At 39.9% G+C, this 17828-nt stretch overlaps 1 protein-coding gene across 8 annotated transcripts in view; it reads left to right on the top strand.

Moving 5' to 3' along the window:
• Nucleotides 1–17828, top strand: part of EHBP1 (EH domain binding protein 1) — a 204306-nt gene that overhangs the window by 177581 nt on the left and 8897 nt on the right. The window lies entirely within an intron of this gene.

Raw genomic sequence — 17828 nt, 5'->3', positions numbered from 1 at the left:
AATCCATAATGATCAACTCCCAAATAAAGGAACTGCAGCAGGATTTCAAGCACATCTCTATTTACATAGTTCAGCACATGAGATTGCTGGATTATGATTAATTTTAATAGCTACATTAAAAAATACATCTAACATCATTCTTAATTAGAATAATCTCTAAAGCCAGTTAAATGTTTCAGAAGACAAACAGTTTAATTAGCTAACCTACAGAGGCTCCCCTCCCCCAAATGTGCAGTAGTCTTAGACTTGGTGTTAGCCTTTCAAGCAGTCTTAAACAATCGGATGAAAAGGGATTTTAGGAAGATTAGAGGACGGGATGCTTTAGACGTTGTCCGTTAATCATGAGATATGCACCATCTACAAAGTTTCACAAAGAAATGAGAATTTAAAGAAAATTTACTTTGGTTATCTGGTTAGCATGAATTACAAGTTATAACATCCAGTGATAAGACTATTTAATAAATGTATTCTTTCAATTGTTGATATGAGCAAAAGTACATGCTGGGGTGTAGTAGCAAGTGATATACCAGATTAACATTCTGAAAGGGACAATGCTTTTTTTCCCAGAAACCAGGCCTTTGTTGAACTATCCCAGGGTGCCACTAGAATTTTTTTTTTTAAGGATTCAACTAAAACTTCAAATAGAATTGTTAGAGTTGGATCTTCAATTTCTCTCCTGCCCATCTTCAAAGTGGTTTCTTTTTACTTTCTTGTTTTGTTTTGTTTTGTTTTGTTTTGTTTTAATTTAAGAAAGATTACTTTTGGGGCTTAGTGGGTTTTGGTGTTTGTTTTTTTCTTTAATTTGCTCAGGTACAACTTTTTTTTTCCCCCATACACAAGGAAGGCTAAACAATTTATACCTTCCTCCCCTCTGCTTCTGTGTTTTCTGCTTGATTTCCTCTTAAAAATTAGAGGATTTTTTGGATCTAAAATCTACTGAGAGGCAATAGGTACTTGCAAACCTTTTTTCTGAATGTGCTACACAAATTCTCTTTTCTTATTTTTCCTGGAAGATCTGTCATTGTCCTTTTATTTCTTGAAGCCAAAAAATTTGTGTTTCTCACCTAAAATTAGTTGCAGCAGTACCAGCAGCGTCAAAACACTTCTTTTCTAGACCGAGGTGGCTTTATTTGAAATAAATCCCCTGGCTTTCAGTCCCTATCTACCAACCCTGGGGGGAACTGTTTACCTGTGCAGAGAAGCAAAAGCCAGCTCTTAAAACAGGAGACATTGACCTCCTTGTGCTCAAGTCCCCTGGATTTGTGACAAACAAATCCACAGTGGATGGAGCCCCTTGGGAAAAATGCAAATGTCTAAGCAAATCACCTCTTTTACCATGAGCCCCGTGTCACACCTACCCTGGGTTGCTGGAAAGGTGTGTGTTGGACATCCCTTTCCACTGCACAACCAGAGGTTGTGACAAAAACAACGAGAGGGGAGAACAAGAGGAAGAAAAGAAACGATTCTGGATATCCACAAGTTGGCTGATGTGACCCTGTGCCACCTACCAGTGTGCTGGCTGTGACCCAGCGACGCGATACTCCAACAAGCTGAAAGGGATGGTTGTCTCGGCTTTCTTTTGGCCTCCCAAGACAGCTGCCTGGTAGGGACCAAATGGCAGGGAAGAAGAATATCTGCCTCACACCTGCTTTCTCCAAACTGCCTGCCACAATGCCACCGTGCCCAGCAGGCTCTCCCCCTGGGAGGCAATCCCAGGCCCCCCTCTCCATGGAATACCAGGACAGGATAGTTCAGATAGTTTTCTCTTCTCAAAACATCATTAGGATTGGAAAAAAAAAAAAAAAAAGAATCTCTTGCTTGCACATTTTGCATAAATACATGGTAAGTTATCAATTGATGTTCAAATAGCTTAATTGAGTTTGAGGGGGGAAAGGTCATTTAATTGGTCTATTGAAATGTTAACAGAAACAGATATGGCAAGGGATAGACTTTAATGGCTGCAGTGTGGCACTGATGTCTGCATTCACTTGCAAAATTGTTAATTAGGGCACTTTGGTAGTTCATTTGCTTTTGTATTGATGTGCTTAGTCCAACGAGAGAAATTGGGTTTGTATATGGTATTTACATGTGGCAGCAGAGGTTCACCATACAGTCGGGAATGAGGAAAATACAGTGTAAATCAGAATCGGGTTATGATTTCTGTCAGTGTCTTCATTAGCATCCTGCTGGTTATGGCAGTCATTTTCTAGTGGCTAGTGTACTTTTTTGCCTATGATTACATTTGATATGTTTGGTTCCTTTTTTTATTTTTAATCACTGTAGTTATGCACTTGAACAATGCTATAATAGTGATTTTTTTTTTTTTTTTTTTTTTTTAAGCTAGGTATACAAACCTTTTAAGGCTAGATAAGAACAAAACGCACAGCAAAACAAGGAATTACATATCTGTGTTCGGTGAGTCCTGGAAGGAGGTGTTATCTCCTTAAATGCATACCAAAAGAATATATTCAATTGCAATTCCTGGCCCACAGTCATCAGAGCCAGTGAAATTACAAAACCACTCCTTAATTGTGCTTTAGGTCCATCGAGCCTCCCTTACAGAACATAAACCTTTAAGGTATTGGCATTTTGTCTTTGGGAATGGCGAAATTGCATGGGGTGTCCACTAGCATTTTTTGAGGGCTGTAATTGCAGGGATTAATCCGGGTGCTCTTTCCTAACAGACTTGCTGGATGCAAAGCTTTTTATTTGCCTTGGCTGGAGGAAGGCTGCATTGAGTACAGTTTATAATAATACAGTTTATAATAATACACTATACCCTAGGTACTCCGTATAAACAGCAGCAGCAAGGAAAAAAAAGGGGAAATGCAAGTAGTTGTGAATCATCACTTTTACACCAGGGATCCTGTTGTCCTACCAAAACAAGCTGGGAGAGAAGAGGACATTTTGCAGCAAGTAATGCGCTGATTTTAGCAGCTCCTAATTGAAAAGGACTTTTTGTTCATTTTCCCTATATTGTGTTTTCTCATTTGGGTGCCGTTTTCTGCCGCTTGCTTCAGCCTTTCGGGGCTTTGCTCTGTAGTTTTCGAGGGGGCATTTATTTAAACTGCAGGCATTCCTGTAGCCAGAGTGGACATCGGCTTCATTCACTCCTATGTATTTGGGAAAGTACTTACATGAAGATCACAAATATGCGCAGCACAGCTATCTAGTTCTGCAAGTTTAATCCCAGCCCCAGAAAGTTTCATTGTGGCCCTATGCAAATGTATTTACATAGGAATGGGTCTTGGGTCCTTTAAAGGAGGCAACAAAGTTGGAAGACTGAGGCCAACAAATAAATGAAAGTTTCTCTAAATCCATTGGATAATAGAGGCAGTGTTAAGGCTAACCACAGTGTTGAACTAAACAGAGGGATTACTCCTGGGTTTTGCATCAGTTGTTTTCTGCCGGGTGGCCTCACTTGTCAAAAAAAAAAAAAAAAAAAAAAAAAAAGAAGGGAAAAAAAGGAAAAAAAAAGTTGAACGGGCAAACATTCACATGGCACATTGAGAAAAGAAGTATGCTTAATTCCATCAAAGCTCAGAAATCAGTCATTAATTTATTCTAACCTCCAATTGTTGGTCATTTGTGAAACATCTGGCCTTTAAGTCATAAGAACCTAAACATAAATACAATGTGAGTTCTCCTGAGGGTGGAAGCTGGGTGTCGTGGGGATGCCATGTCAGTCTATGTACGTGAGCACGAGTGCACATATGTGTGTGTATTGCAGAGCCTGCAACTGCCACTTCATTCTGGAGACTTTGAAACATATTAAAATGAATCCTTCAGTTAATTTACTCTCAAAATTAGATTATTGTTCATTTGCATCTTGGAAAAGTTCTGCCATTCAAAAGAGTCTCTTTCTTCATGGTGGGTTAACAGTTAGATATTTAGCAATCTTGCAGCTTGCTAGTCAGAAATAGTTTCTAATGAAGTTGAAATTTGAGATAGAAAATATATAAAAGCTTTCAGGAAAGACATACCCTATTTTCCATATGGCTAAGTAATTGTTATGATATTTGTTTTAAAGCTGGACTTAGACACTCCTGACTGCCCTCTAATTTGATATGGCTGGTCCCGGCGATTCTTCTGGAGGAAACTTTCGTAGTAGAATGCAGTGAAGGAGATAAATAATTTTGCAGCTATAAGCACATGGCAAAGTATAGAAAATAATTCGGTCGCCCTTACTGTCATGCAGATAACAGTCTCCAGGTTATTTGCCTCTGCTGGGAGTTGGAACCCAAGTGAAAAGGAACTGAGTGTTTAAATGGAGATTTGGAAATAAAGGTAGCATCTTGGAGCTGACAAAATTCTGCCTGTTGTTAAAAGTAAAACTGCTATTTAATTCTCAGGGTTAGAGTGTTGTTTTTATTTGGGGAGGGATTATAGTTCCTCACGTAGCTCAAATGTAGCAACATCTCCTGTGATGAAATTTCTTGTATTTCACAGGAGTGAAATGAGAGGCATAGAGTGAAATTAGATTATGAATATGATGGAAAAATTTAGATCTGTCAATCCACATGGGAATCTCAGAGCTTTCTGTTTTCAGGCAGTTACCTTCTTGTACTACTTTTTTGTTTGTTTTTTAAAGACCTCTTTGGCCTGACCATTTGCTTTTCTTGCTCAGCAGAGGCTAGCCTGCAGCTCTCAGGCTGTAGAGATAATGGCGCTGTCCAAACGCATAACAAAAAGAATTTTGAAGGTTTTGCAGCTCTTTCCCTCAATATTTATCTTTGCCTCCTTGCTAGGTAAGGATATCTTGAGTCTGCACTCCATTGTAAAATTTACTGTATTCCAAACCTAGATCCATTGCATCTCCTTCCAAGCCATATTTTATCCTTTCCTACTAAAAGGATATCTGCGGTTTGGCAGCCTGGCACACTTTATATTAAAAGAAAAAAAGATCTGATGGGTAAAATAGGAGTGACTTGATATATTTTTAGCCTTGTCCATGGCTGGAATTTGGTGATGTGGATGGGAAGCACGTGGGAACCCATGGGCACTCACGTGTTGCGCGTTGCGCGTACGAGCGCGCACGTATGCCCGACCCACCAATACAATACGTAAAAAGTCACGTTTCAACTTCGTTAAAGCACTCATTTCCAAGGCACTGATGTCCAAAGTATTGGTAGGATAGTGGAGATGAGAGGGGAAAAAAAAATCTCTTTAAACAGCTTGTGAAATGTAATGTTTGAAATGGTTCTTTGAGAACGCGCAGATTATGGCTTGTGTAGTGACTCTTCCCAGCTCTCTGGGAAATGAGCTGTTGACATTCTTTTGGGTCATCATCCGAGATAGGAGGGCAACCACAAGGATTTAGCAGATAAATTCATCCAAAAAGACCTTTATCCATTTCATTGCAACTTGGAAACATTCATGTCGAATAGCAGCATTAATGTAGCCCTTTTAGCCCTTCAAAGTGAGCCTTATGTTTAAAAAAAAATAAAAAAATGACCAGAGTAATAACTTCTATAGGTCTTCTAAGAGGTAATTCATTATTTACATAATTCTGGAGCATAAACCCATCTTTCCTTCAAGAGGCTCTGAAATAGAATTGAGGCTCTTATACAGAGTCTCTTTTGAATTCTAATCAACTGGATCTGTCTCAAATTCATTTCTAGTTTATTGTAAACAGTGGAATTTAAATTAATTTCTTCTTATCTTGTCTTTTGAAGAAAACTAGGAGCATGTTTAAAAGGTTTTCTTTTTAAATACAGCTTAGACTTTATTTTATTTGGCGATTTTGGGAAGCTTTGGGGGTTTTTTAACTTTATAAACCAGGTGTCGGGCAGGATGGGCTTTGACAGCCAGATGACAATTATGCATTAGCATAGGTGATTATGAAATAAATAGGGGAAAAAAATTACTTTTTTTTTTTTTTTTTTTTTTTACTTGAACTCAAATGATACTATATAGGCTGAATGTGAGGCAAGGTTCCCACAATGCACTGTGAAAACCTAGGCTAACAACCACCCCGCTGCGTTGAAAACCCCAAAAAAAGACAAAAGCACAATGAAATAGAAAGCTTACCACCGGTAGCTTTCAAAACGACAAACTAGGCAAACTATACATCTCCACCACTCCAATTTTGTCAGAATGCTAATGAGCTTGCTCTGATCTTTACTCGGCTTCCCGTGTTTTCTACATCTTCAAGGACCACATGGCGCTAGCAAAATAAAGACAACTAAATGAGAATTTCGAATGCTTTTTGTGTTGGGACCTGGTGCCTTTCAGTTGACGCACTCGTTGAATATTCTCAACTTAAAAGCGTACAACAGGGGGCTGGGTATGAACTTTTTAGCAGGGGGAAATTTGTACAAAAGTAAATGAGTGTGATGAGGAAAATATGAGAAAAATTTCTGATTAATTTCCGCTCTATAATATCAATGACACCTTCAGCCCCTCTCATACTCCTCTAACAAGAGATGCTGATAAAAGATGAATGATTCTGTGTTGTTCACAGTGAATGTTTAGTGGTTTTTTAATAGCGGCATTCTACATAAAAGACACCAGGAAGTACTCTGCATTAGCAGTTGAGATCACTAGTTAATAGGATGATGTCTTTTAGCTTTTGTCACAAGATTATTAGAAAGGATGGGTTTCTGTTCTCATCCCGACATACTTTAGAGTGCTTGTTGAGCACAAGTGCTAAAATACAGGTTTCGCAGTATTGTTTCGCATGCAAAGTAAAAGCCCTTTAAATGCAACACCTTCTACTTTTTTTTTTAACCAGGTGATTTTTGTCATTGATCTCTTATTTGCCCCCTTTAGCTGCATTAATCAGTTGGAGTGGTCTGCTTCTCAATGGGGGCTTGATGATGTATATGTGTATAGATTCACTATCAAAAAATAAATCCCTTACATGCTCTGCCCCTTCACAACCCTGATTATCGAGCTGTATTTACCAGCCTGGATTATACCATCTTGAATGCTCCTCACTGGAGTCACCCAGTCTGCAAGAGAAATCTGGGCTAGAGTAGGGAGGGGTGAGCTAGGAGGAGGCATCCTATTCCCTAAGCCAAATTTCATCTTTCAAAAACAATTGAATTCACAATTCTCTTTGGAATTCCCCAAAGTAAATGCAGACTTGTATTCACCAGTGTCAGGGCTTGGGGAGGAAAATGATGAATGTTCAGTTTTGCCTGAGAGATGAATTTAGAAATTGGTTTTGTTACCTCTTCAAGCTTGCAGACAGTATGAAAAATATCTGTGCATGTACATAAGGATTTAAAAAAAAATCATGGTCTTTTCATATATTTCATATCTTACCTAAATGAGGAAGAATAAATCAGTAACACCATAAGTTTTATAGCAGTTTGTCAGCCTTGCTTTCCTGTTGTGCTTGGGTCAGCATGATTAATCTCAAGTTAACAGAGAACTTGCCAAACCATGAGACAGAAATGAGTTGACCAGCCATGTTGTGAAAAACAAAGGTGCACATCCCAAAGCAAAGCAAGAGGAAGGACAGCATAACAACAGCTTTCCTGGCAAGATAGAAAATGTAAAACTATCACTGAAAGCAACATTTTTGATGCTTATATTTTTACATTTAGCATAGGAAGTGAGCAAAAGCATTTCAAAGCAATTCTAGATACGTGATGCTACATATGTGATACTGGTTTGGGTCCCTGCTGGTGCTGGTTTGTGAACTTTCTCTATTGGAAATACCTGACAACCAGGAAGGATATTACTGATTGCAGTTTGTGTTGGGTGCAAGGAAGGGTTTCTGACATGGGCAAAAGATCTTTACTCGAACATGGTAACAGTTCACAAAACTGTGCCTTGGTAGTTACTGCTTGTTTTGAAAGCAAAGCCATATTCCAAAGCATCTGTTGAGATGTGTCTCTCTCCATTGTGTAGAAACATTGACTTGCTGCTAGGGTTGTGGTAACAAGAGCTTTGACAACTACCAAATCCCTGAGTGAAAGAAGTGCAGTGACACCATGATCGAGGTCTCATGCACAATATGGTGACTGTGCCTCTCTGTGGCATCCAAGGGTGACTTGGGTGACCTGGGGCCCTGTAGAGATGCCTGCTAAGACATGCAGTGCAAAGTCATTTGTGAGAGTTTGTTAATGAAAATAAACTGGCACACCAGTGAGCTGATTTTCTGACTGGAGTCTTCAGGGCCCAGATCACAACACATACACAAATTTCTGCCCAAGCATGCATTTGGTGGTTGCCAGAATCATGCATTTTATGAGTGATTGAGAACATCTTGAGTTCTTGATGTTTGTCAGCCTCTCTCCAGATTCCCTTCTGTCATGTTGCCTCCTCAGTCTCTTACTGGCAAACTCTTTCCAATATCCATCCATCTCTTTCCCTTAACAGTTCCTGAGAAACAGACTTGTTTTTGGTAAAGGCAGACCCTCTGGCCATGCTTTTCCAATGACCCAGTGTTTCTACAGCTGAGAAGCTTCCACAAAACAAACCCTCAGAGTTTGTCTCTAATTCGCCACATCTCTTCAGTCTTAGGTCTGTGCATTGGTAGGCAAAAGTTCACAGGAGGTGACCTTTCCAAGACCAAACATGGGCAGCTTGCCTGTTCAGCCTTCCCAGGCCAAATTCATTAAATCATTAAAGCGGCTCAGTGACCGTATTTGTTTTTTTTTTCTCCAAGTAACACAGAATCTCATTGGCTGGAGAGACTGAGTGATAAGTCAACCTCCACTCCATGCACTTCCCTGGCTTTTGTGGCCTCATCATTGCCTTCAAAGAACCTGTCAACAGGTTGAAGCCAGCTTGAAGAAGAGAGTCCAAGTAGAGCACTGCCTGCATAGCAGGAGACTACTCTGGGAGAGCCCTAGGCACTATGAATAGCTTTGCAAGCCTTCCAAAAGTCTTACAAGACCAAACAGACACTTGCTTCTTTTAACCGATTTCCATCTTTCTTTGTGGTGTTGGAGTATAAATGCTCTTTCATGTGGTAGGCATAGTGTTTGGCTTTCTGCCTGGAGTTAGCTTTCTCTACAATCAGTGTCTGCTGCAAAGGGAAGGCGAGGAGAGAGGCCCTTTGGTCACTGCACGGCTCCTGGCCCACAGTGCCACTGCAGCCTGAAGAGACCACTGTTGTTTTTTCATGGGTTTCTCCCATTTACCACCAAAAACATCTTTCTTGTCAGAACTGGAAGCTGTGGGGCCTTGGAACACCTCAGCCTAGCTGAACTCACCTAGTTAGCCCTGGGAAGGTTTGGATCCCAGGAGTACAAACCTGTCAACTCCCAGTAAGAGTACACATTTTCATTCACACTAATACAAGGTCACATCCATTGCCATCATCATCTCACCTGGGTTAAATTCAGCCCTGTCCATCAAAGAAGTAACTTTATAATGTCCACTACCCTCTTCCAGCTCCAGGAGAGTATGTTCTGAGGGAAGTAAGCCAACATTTGGTAAAAATGGAATAATACGCTACTTAGAGTAGAGCACACTCCAGTGACTTTTAGGTAAATGCCCTCTCACTTCAGTATCTTACCCAGCTATCACTTGCCACATAAACAGTAATAAACTGTTCTAAGGAGTAGTTACGATCTGTAGAGAAATTACTATCACTCATGACAAAGCTTCCAACTCTACTTATAAATCTGCAAGTGAAGTAATTCATCTGCCATACCATCATCCCTCTCTTGCTGGATTCCCAAGCATAATCTACCTTTTTATCCATTGTTTCAAAAGTCTGAGTGTACCAGTTAATAGTACATGTTTTTCTGTGATGAAATTTCTTCTGAAATTGTGCTATGGGAGAAAATTTGGGTACCTAGAGTACCAGAGGGTGATAAAGCACAAGTGTTGGTTTTACTCAGTGGTAGGATTCCCTGCAGGCACTTGTCCTCGAGGTATCACTTTCTCACAGGAATCTCCAGGTATTTCAGTTGCATCTCACCTTCTCCTGCCTGAATTTTTGGGCATAAAATTGCTTGGTCTGGATTGATGGTCCCATACTTAAATACATTTATAATCTTTATCCAGTCCAGGCATTCTGTTTTGGTTGGTTTTCTGTTATTTTCTACTGGCAGCTATGTTGACTTGTCACATAGAAAAAATCATTGGTCTTTCAGGTTTTATCTTCCACAATATGTCTTTTTGTGGAAGTTGCAGTCCTGTGATAATTTTAGGCTGCCCAGATTGTAGGCCACAAATGTTTATCTTCCTGTGAGTCAGTCCCACTGCAGGTAAATAAAATCCCCAAATGTGCCGAGATGTGGTCAGAACCCTGACCTTCTGTTTACACAGCTCTCCAAATTTTAAACAGCCTCACTGATTTTATTTAATTTTTTTTGATGGTTCAGAAACCAAAGAAATTATAAATTTCCTGCTTGATATTAAACTAATTTGATGTGTGCTTGTGATGAAGGCATTTCCTTGGTGGCAGCTCCATTTCATTAGGGTTACACAGTACTTTTGGGGGCTGAAATAGAGTCAGACAATGCAATGTAACTCTGCCTGGCAGATTCTTGGCAGTCGGTTCCTACCTTTATGAGACTCCATTGTGTGGACATCAATGTCTCCTTCTCAACTGCTCTCAGACAGCAAGTTAGTGGACATGAATTTGCCTTTCTAATGTTCTTAGGAGTTTTCCCATCCAACTTGGACTCAAAAACTTGTGCTAGGGTTTCATCTGCTAGCTACCACTTTATGGTTTCTGTCAGCTAAACATCAGTTCCACCTGCTTATCTGTTGCTGGCTCTTCTTGTTCATTTTCAGTGGTTTTTAATAGCTGAGGAGGTCCTCCTGTCCTGGAAGGAGGAAGTATTTTGGAAGAAAGTGTGGTAATCTCTAATGGGAAGCCTGAAACTCAAGGTGGAGCAGCCCATCCATTCATGCTGTGAGGTGTCTGTTGTGGGTTCTGTTTTGACATTGATTACTTGGAATAAATATTTTATCTAAAATTCTGAGGTTTTCCACCCTCTGAAAGCAGAGGCAGGTGATTTTTCAAAAAAAAAAAAAAAAGTTTCTTTTGGGATGCCTGAGTTTCACTCAGTGAAAAGTTGTGGACCACTGGTCATTTAAAAATTTTCACTCTAGCTTTCAGTTGTGTCAGAGGCATTTTGGAGTAGGTCTCATGTAACTCTCTTTTACAAATACAATATAGGCTATAAATATAGGCTTTTCTGCTTAAGTATTTTAAGTATATTAAGTTAAATTCAGTAACTCACATTAAAAACAGGAGCTGGTCTGTGCATAAACTGTTCACAGTGAGCAAGATGAGAAGACTTAAAATCAGTGGAAGTCTGCTGCTGACTTGGAAGCATTTGAGACCTTCCACCAGCCTTTGTTAGCAATGTGAGGTTGGTCAGCTGCTGTTTCTTGTCCCTTCTCGTGTTCTCTTTCAGTAAAACTGTAATGGCCACAGCAGATCAGCCCTAATCTGGTCCAGAACACTCCACTCTAGTGGGACAGGTATAGCTTGAACCCAGGCAGGGGCAAGAATCTCTGCAGGGGCCAGTCACAGGCTAACCTGGCCTCAGGGAACATTTAATTTCACCTCTAAAAATTAAAGGTTAGCTTGTGTCCTAAAGCAGGAGGATCCAGTTCCTACCTCCCATGGTTTTTTGTTTGTTTATTTGAATATTTATTGCTACAGCTTTGCCTTTCCATATTCAACATTCACCCTGGCTTTAATTCTTGCTGAGCTCTTAGTTTCAACATTGCCTCGTGGCGACGAGTTCTACCGGTAAATGATGAGGCTTTGAGGAAAGATCATTCTTTTTATCGGTTTTAAACACACCACCTTCAATTTCAGTGAATTTCCCCAGGTTCTTATGAGACAAGATGAGACACATCCTAGAACTATTCTTCATTTGCCATTCATGTTCTCCTTCAGGTAAACAAGCCAATCTGTCCACTTGCTCCTAATACAGAAACTTGTAAAAACTCGTCTTTATGATTGGGTGAAAGCAACTTGGCTTTGGTTTTTTTTTAAGACAAATAAAGACAGTGGGGTATGTTTTCAAAAGACCTTCCTGTTAAATTTGTGGAATTCACTGAGCATTTGAACGGCTCTCAGTAGTCACCAAGCTTCTGTCAACTGCAAAATAGCCCAGAGAGAGGAGCAGAGCAAAGTCAGCCAGTTTTTGTTGTTATTTGCCCCGCTCCAGTTCCCATGCACTGGCATTCTCCTGCTGGCCTCTTCACCCAAGTGTGTTGAGTGAAGAAAGCTTCTTCTATTCTATTTTAAAACTGTGTGTAAACATCAGCAAATGGATGAAGAATGGGCTCTGTCTTAAGTAGGTTGTTTTTCATGTAGTTCTGTTGAGGTAAATGGGGCGACATGGGAAGGTTTCTGTGTTTAACCATGACACCATGGCACACACACTACACACAGTGCAAATAAAATTTAAAAACAATTACTACTTAAGACGGCATACAGAGTGATTTCTGTAAACCTGTTATTTCTTGCCACACTGAATGGGCTGGTTTGGGATGCTGATGTAAACCCTTTATTATTTATCCTCTACAGGTTGTAATTCCTTTTTGCACAACAGCTAAATACATTTACATTTAAGGATTTTTAGCAAAATATTAATCTATTGTCTTATCTTGACAGATTTATGATGGTATAAAGTGTAGAGGAGTTACTGTATTCATCCATTTACACTGTAAACTAATCTTGTCCCTGCATGTTGTTGCTTTTTCTTCCTTTTAAGTGGTGTTCTCAGTGTTTTGTAGCACTTTCTTCTCTGTTTTCTTAGCAATGTACAGGTTTACTATGTTAATCCATATTGGGTTTATCTAATGTCTAGCTGCCCAAAAGGCTTAAAAATAATGGGTGTAATGGTACACTGGTAGCTGGCTGAGTTTGAAAGTACTTTCAGCAGGAAAGGAAAAAAAATTGTTCTTTCGAATTGATTCAGAAGAGACATTTGTCAAGATGCTTCTTATTTAAATAATTTAAGATATAATTAGCTTACAGTGTAAACAAAAATCCATTTGTAAATCCAGAAGAATATGAAGGAAGATGTGTTTGTAAAAGACTGCCAGGAAGCTGTACGACATTAAAATAAGCTAGTTGCTTATATTGTTTTCAGAAAACAGTAATGTGTTTGTTAGCGTGCTTCTTGAATATTGTAGAAGAAAATTGACTCAAGTTGATTTCAAATAACAATCAGAAATATGAGTGAGAAGGGAAAGGGATTTGGGGTTGTGGTTTGTTGTTTTGGTTTTTTTTTTCCTTGGCTATCATTAAAATTCCCACTATCAGTACTTTGGCTATCACTAAAATTTGTTCCAGTAAGGAGCAAAATTACCAAACTTTCTGCTGCAGCCTCTATTGAACCCTGAGCAGGAGCTATTACAGCTTGGAATCGCGACTCAGAAGCCAGGAGGAGCTTCTCTTATCTGAGGGCAGAATTTAATGTCTTGTGCTATTTGAGGCTTGGTGTTGGGCTCATTCCTAATCATTGAGGAGGGTTCTGGTAGATGTCAAGTGAAGAGAAGAATAGAGCACGCATCCTTCACCACTCAAGCCAGACAATGAAATTAGAAAATGGCACTGAGAGTTGATGTGAGAGAATTCCCTTGGATTCCTAGAGGAAGAATAAAACAAGAATGAATTAATTAAAAGGAAAAAAAAAAAAAAAAAAAAAAAAAAAAGAAAAGAAAAGAGGTGGGGGGGAGGCAGAAAAGAAGAGGGGGAAAAAGAAAATAAATGAGAGAAACCCTGCCAGAAGCCTCCTCAGGTTGAAGTCGGACATTAAAAACTGTATTGACTTTTCACATAAAGGCGCGTGTACTCACTGTTTCATCTGAGTTTCTGCTGCTGCATTTTTCAAATCTCACCGAGCAGTTTGCCATGCATATGATGTTTGCAGCACTGCCCGCTCTTATTTGAAGACTGTTTTCAGAAGTCATTATTGAACTATAGGATAAAAAGGTATAAGCATAATTACGTGTTAAAGAGAATAAATATGTTCTGCTAGATAGTTAACCAGATGAGGTTAAACAAGATAAGATGAATTCTGGTCTTTTTAGAAAACTGGCAGTCTTCATTTTAAGCTACAATGTAAAGTGCTTTATCCTGAGATTAGGTATTGTGGCAGAAGCTAAAACTGCCTTTTTCCCCTAACCGTGCCAGAATACAACCTCCTTTTCTTTCTGCGCTAACAAGACTGCTTTACCACCACAGCCCACTCTAAGTAATTAAATCAATCCTTTGTACTTACCGTATTCTCCTCTAGTGACGGTACTAGATCTGATTATATGCTTCATGCATATTCAAAGTACAGCACTGACAGCTCTTTAATGAGCTCTTACTTAATCAGTACGAACAATGTTCATCTTGTTCTTTTTTTCCTCATACATTAGAGCTAGGAACAGTTGGGGAAAAAATGAAACATCCAGCATTCATTTGAAAAATATATTGTACTTTGAAAAGTGTCTAAGCTGGAGAAGTTGCATTCTGCCCTTTAAAAGTCTGATGGACAAATTGGATTACTAGTATTGGATTAAATAACAAATGGTTAGAGGAGAAATGAGAAAAGCTCGCTGTGATCACAGGCTTTAATATTTTTTGTTACTTATAAAGCTGAAGGGGTCTTTAACCAGTTATTAAAGTCAGGATTAATTTGTAATGGTCCAACTTACTAGCTTTAAAAGGGTTTTGTTGTTGTTGTTTATCAAAAACAATAGTGTAATGCATGTATTACGGAAAAAATTTAAGTTTAAGATCTGTGGGCTATTTATAGATTTTCAGCATCTTGTACTGGCTTAGATAAGGGGTTTGCATGTGTGGGATCGATTTGTTCTCAAGCTTGGGGTTTTTGCTTAATTTAAATAATCTGTACAGTTTGTTGGGTTGTTTTTTTTTTTTTTCCAAAGAACAGCATAGATTCTTTCCCAATTTAAATTTTCAAGCATTTGAAGCAAGTCAATTAAATACTTGTTTTACACTTGGAAAGTGGAAACAACAACCACCCCAGCAGCAGCTTGGGTTTTACAGAGTGAAACTGTGTTAAAGAAAGGCTTTTTCTAATTTTTTTTATTTAGAAATTGTAAATGTGAGTTTAGCTTGTAGTATTGGTGCAGTAAGAACACTCCATTTTTCTTTGTTGAAAGTGTTTCATGTGCATCCTTTCACCAAGTAAAAAAAAAAATGAAGTAATGCTCTAATGCTAGTGTATTTGCCAGAGTTTTTTTTTCAATTTCTTATATATGGGAGTTCATCTTTATTTTGCCTGCCTGAGAAGAATTTGTTTCAGCTCTGTGCACAAGAATTTAAAAGCTGACTGTCAACAAAAAAAAATCAGGATCGACTACTATTAATATTGCACACATGTGTCATTTCACTGATCAAAAAGGCCTTCGCCGGGGTAAAATTGGCCTTTTTCCAAATTGCAAGCTTTTTCTCAGCTTTTTCTTTTTTGCTCTTTCTTCTTTTGTTGCTGCCCAGGGATTTGTGCCTATCGCAGCCGATATCACATGACCGGTGTCAGGGCATCACATGGGTCCAAAGCGAATACAAAAACAGATTTAAAATTCTGCAAAAAAACAATCAAGACTTTGTTTAATTCACTTTTAAACCAGCCCATTCTATGGATGTTGCATGAGCTTTGGTGTCAGCACGGATATATTAAAATAGGCACCTGTGCAGATCTGACACGACAGCTCCAAGCTTTAGCCAGATCTTTTCTCATTATATGTTGCAACTAACTGTGTTTAGGAGGAATGCATTAATAGAAAGAAGATTATATCTTAAGTTTATGTTCTTAACCTGAAATTGCACAGTACGAAGGTCAAACCAAGTCAGATCCACCATTGAGCCAAACATTTTGGAGACATTTGTCTCTCCCATTTCTTTTTCAAGGCTTGCAAAATTAAATGCAGCAAGAGCTTGTATTTGTAATCTTTCAGCCAGACATCCCAGTCCACCCAAAACTTAACAAATTGATTGAAATGTTACTGTAGCTACGGATGTCTGGTTGTGAGAACTTTGCCACATTGCTAGTAAAAAAATCTCATACATTACAGAATAGACTGGTCCTTTTGCAAGGATTGGAAAGAAAAAAAAAAAAGGCACAAAAATCACCTTCTTGACCTCTCCCCTAAATAAGTTTCAACTACTTGGTGCATTTCAACAAAAGGTTGGTAATACTGATTATTATCTACTTCTGAAAGCAGACCCAGTACAGCAGCAAGGCCTTTGATCTGGAACTTACCAGCAAAGTGTACTGAACAGATGAATTGTGTTGTAAATGCTGTGGTGTGATATTTTGTGCACAAAACCCGAAGTGGTGATATTGGGGGAGAGCATTTCTACATGTCAGATTCCTTCTTTCCTTGCTCCTTTGCCCCGGGAGCTGGGCCCTGCTGCTTTAGCTTGGAAAAGCACTGCAGGTCCATCCATGCTTTGGGATGCTCTGCCTTTCTTGTCTCACTGCTAGCAAATTGTGACCCTAAAAGCACCAGGAAATTTCCAGGAAATTCCATTGACCAGGCACTTCCCAGATGGATAAGTGGATGGATGTCTCCTATCAGAAAGGAGAGTGTGCCAAATGTAACTTTTTCTTACCGTGTGGGTCTACCACTTCCACCCCAAGCTGACCCACTTCCCTGTTCATCCTCTTTTCCTGCCCTTGTGTGGGTGTCTCCTGGCCACTGAAGAGGGAATCAAAGAGTTTGGAGAAGGCTGGAAAGCTTTCCTTGCAGGCAGGAGGTTCATAGCCTGGTGAGGGTGAGATTCTCCACCTAGGTCTGGGCTTGCACACTACTGTGGCACTGGGGTGTGAACATGGATGTGGTCAGCATCTGAAACACTCCCATCCAGAAGCTGAATGCTTTGGTTTAGTGCAAAACAATATTTTTCTGGTGTCTTCCCAGCTCCAAGTGCTAGAAATACCTTCTTTGCAACTGGTGATCCAGTTGCAAAGAATGTGGTTGGAGTTAATAAAGTAGCATTCCCAAGTGTGCAGCACTTTGCACCAGAGATTTCAAACCTCTTTACAAACACCAAAGAATTCACTTTGAGCACCCTTGCAGGATCAGTACAGGTGATTATTCCCATATTGCACATGAGATGCTTAAACTCAGACATCTACCCACCCTCTCCCAACGAAGCACTGGGAGACTGTGCTTCAAAGCTGGGAAACAAACTCACATGACCAAGCTCATGCTCCTTTGCCTCAATTCCAAGTTTATTCCTAGATTTAACCCTATAAAATGTGTGAGTTTCATAATTCAGTAAGGACCATACAGCCTTTGCTCCTCACCCTCAGCTTGAGGGATGAGAAGCTTCCACAGAAGCACAGCCTCCACAAAGGACTTTCCCAGAGTCCCTGAGCTCAGAGAGGGCGGAATTCGGCTCAGCAGCCCAGCTACGTGGAAAGCACAGTCAGGAGCCTTCTGGACACTCATCTGCCTTTCACTCATGGTGCAGGGGTGGTGACACAGAGTCTTAGAGAGTCTGGTAGAGCTTAGCACTGCCTGCACAGGTCCTGATCTTGATCCTGATCCTGCCTGGGATAGGTGGGGGCTGGGGAAAGGGCTACCAGTCCATGCATACACACATGGGACTCTGAGGAACCTGGATCCCAAGATTCTTTGTATTTCTGCAGATGCTTCCTTTGGTTGCAGGTTGAGGAGAGGAGCAGCTCTTTCCAGCTCATCTGGAAGAGTGGCCATGAACACAGAAGCTGAGCAGGTGTCTACACCTTAGCCAAGAGTTCAGGATTAGCATCTCCTCTGCAGCTACTTTGATCCTTGCCACATCATCCTTGCTGTGCTGGGTTTGCATGGGTGGAGTGGATCTTGCCTACAGGAATTGTTTTTGTGTTTGGTGATGACCAGACATCTTTTAGCAGTAAGGGTTTTTCACTGGAAGCATTATATAGTTC

The sequence above is a fragment of the Zosterops lateralis genome, assembly GCF_965231275.1.
Source record: "Zosterops lateralis genome assembly, chromosome: 3".
Lineage (NCBI taxonomy): Eukaryota > Metazoa > Chordata > Aves > Passeriformes > Zosteropidae > Zosterops > Zosterops lateralis.
This window is presented reverse-complemented; position numbering and strand designations above follow the sequence as displayed.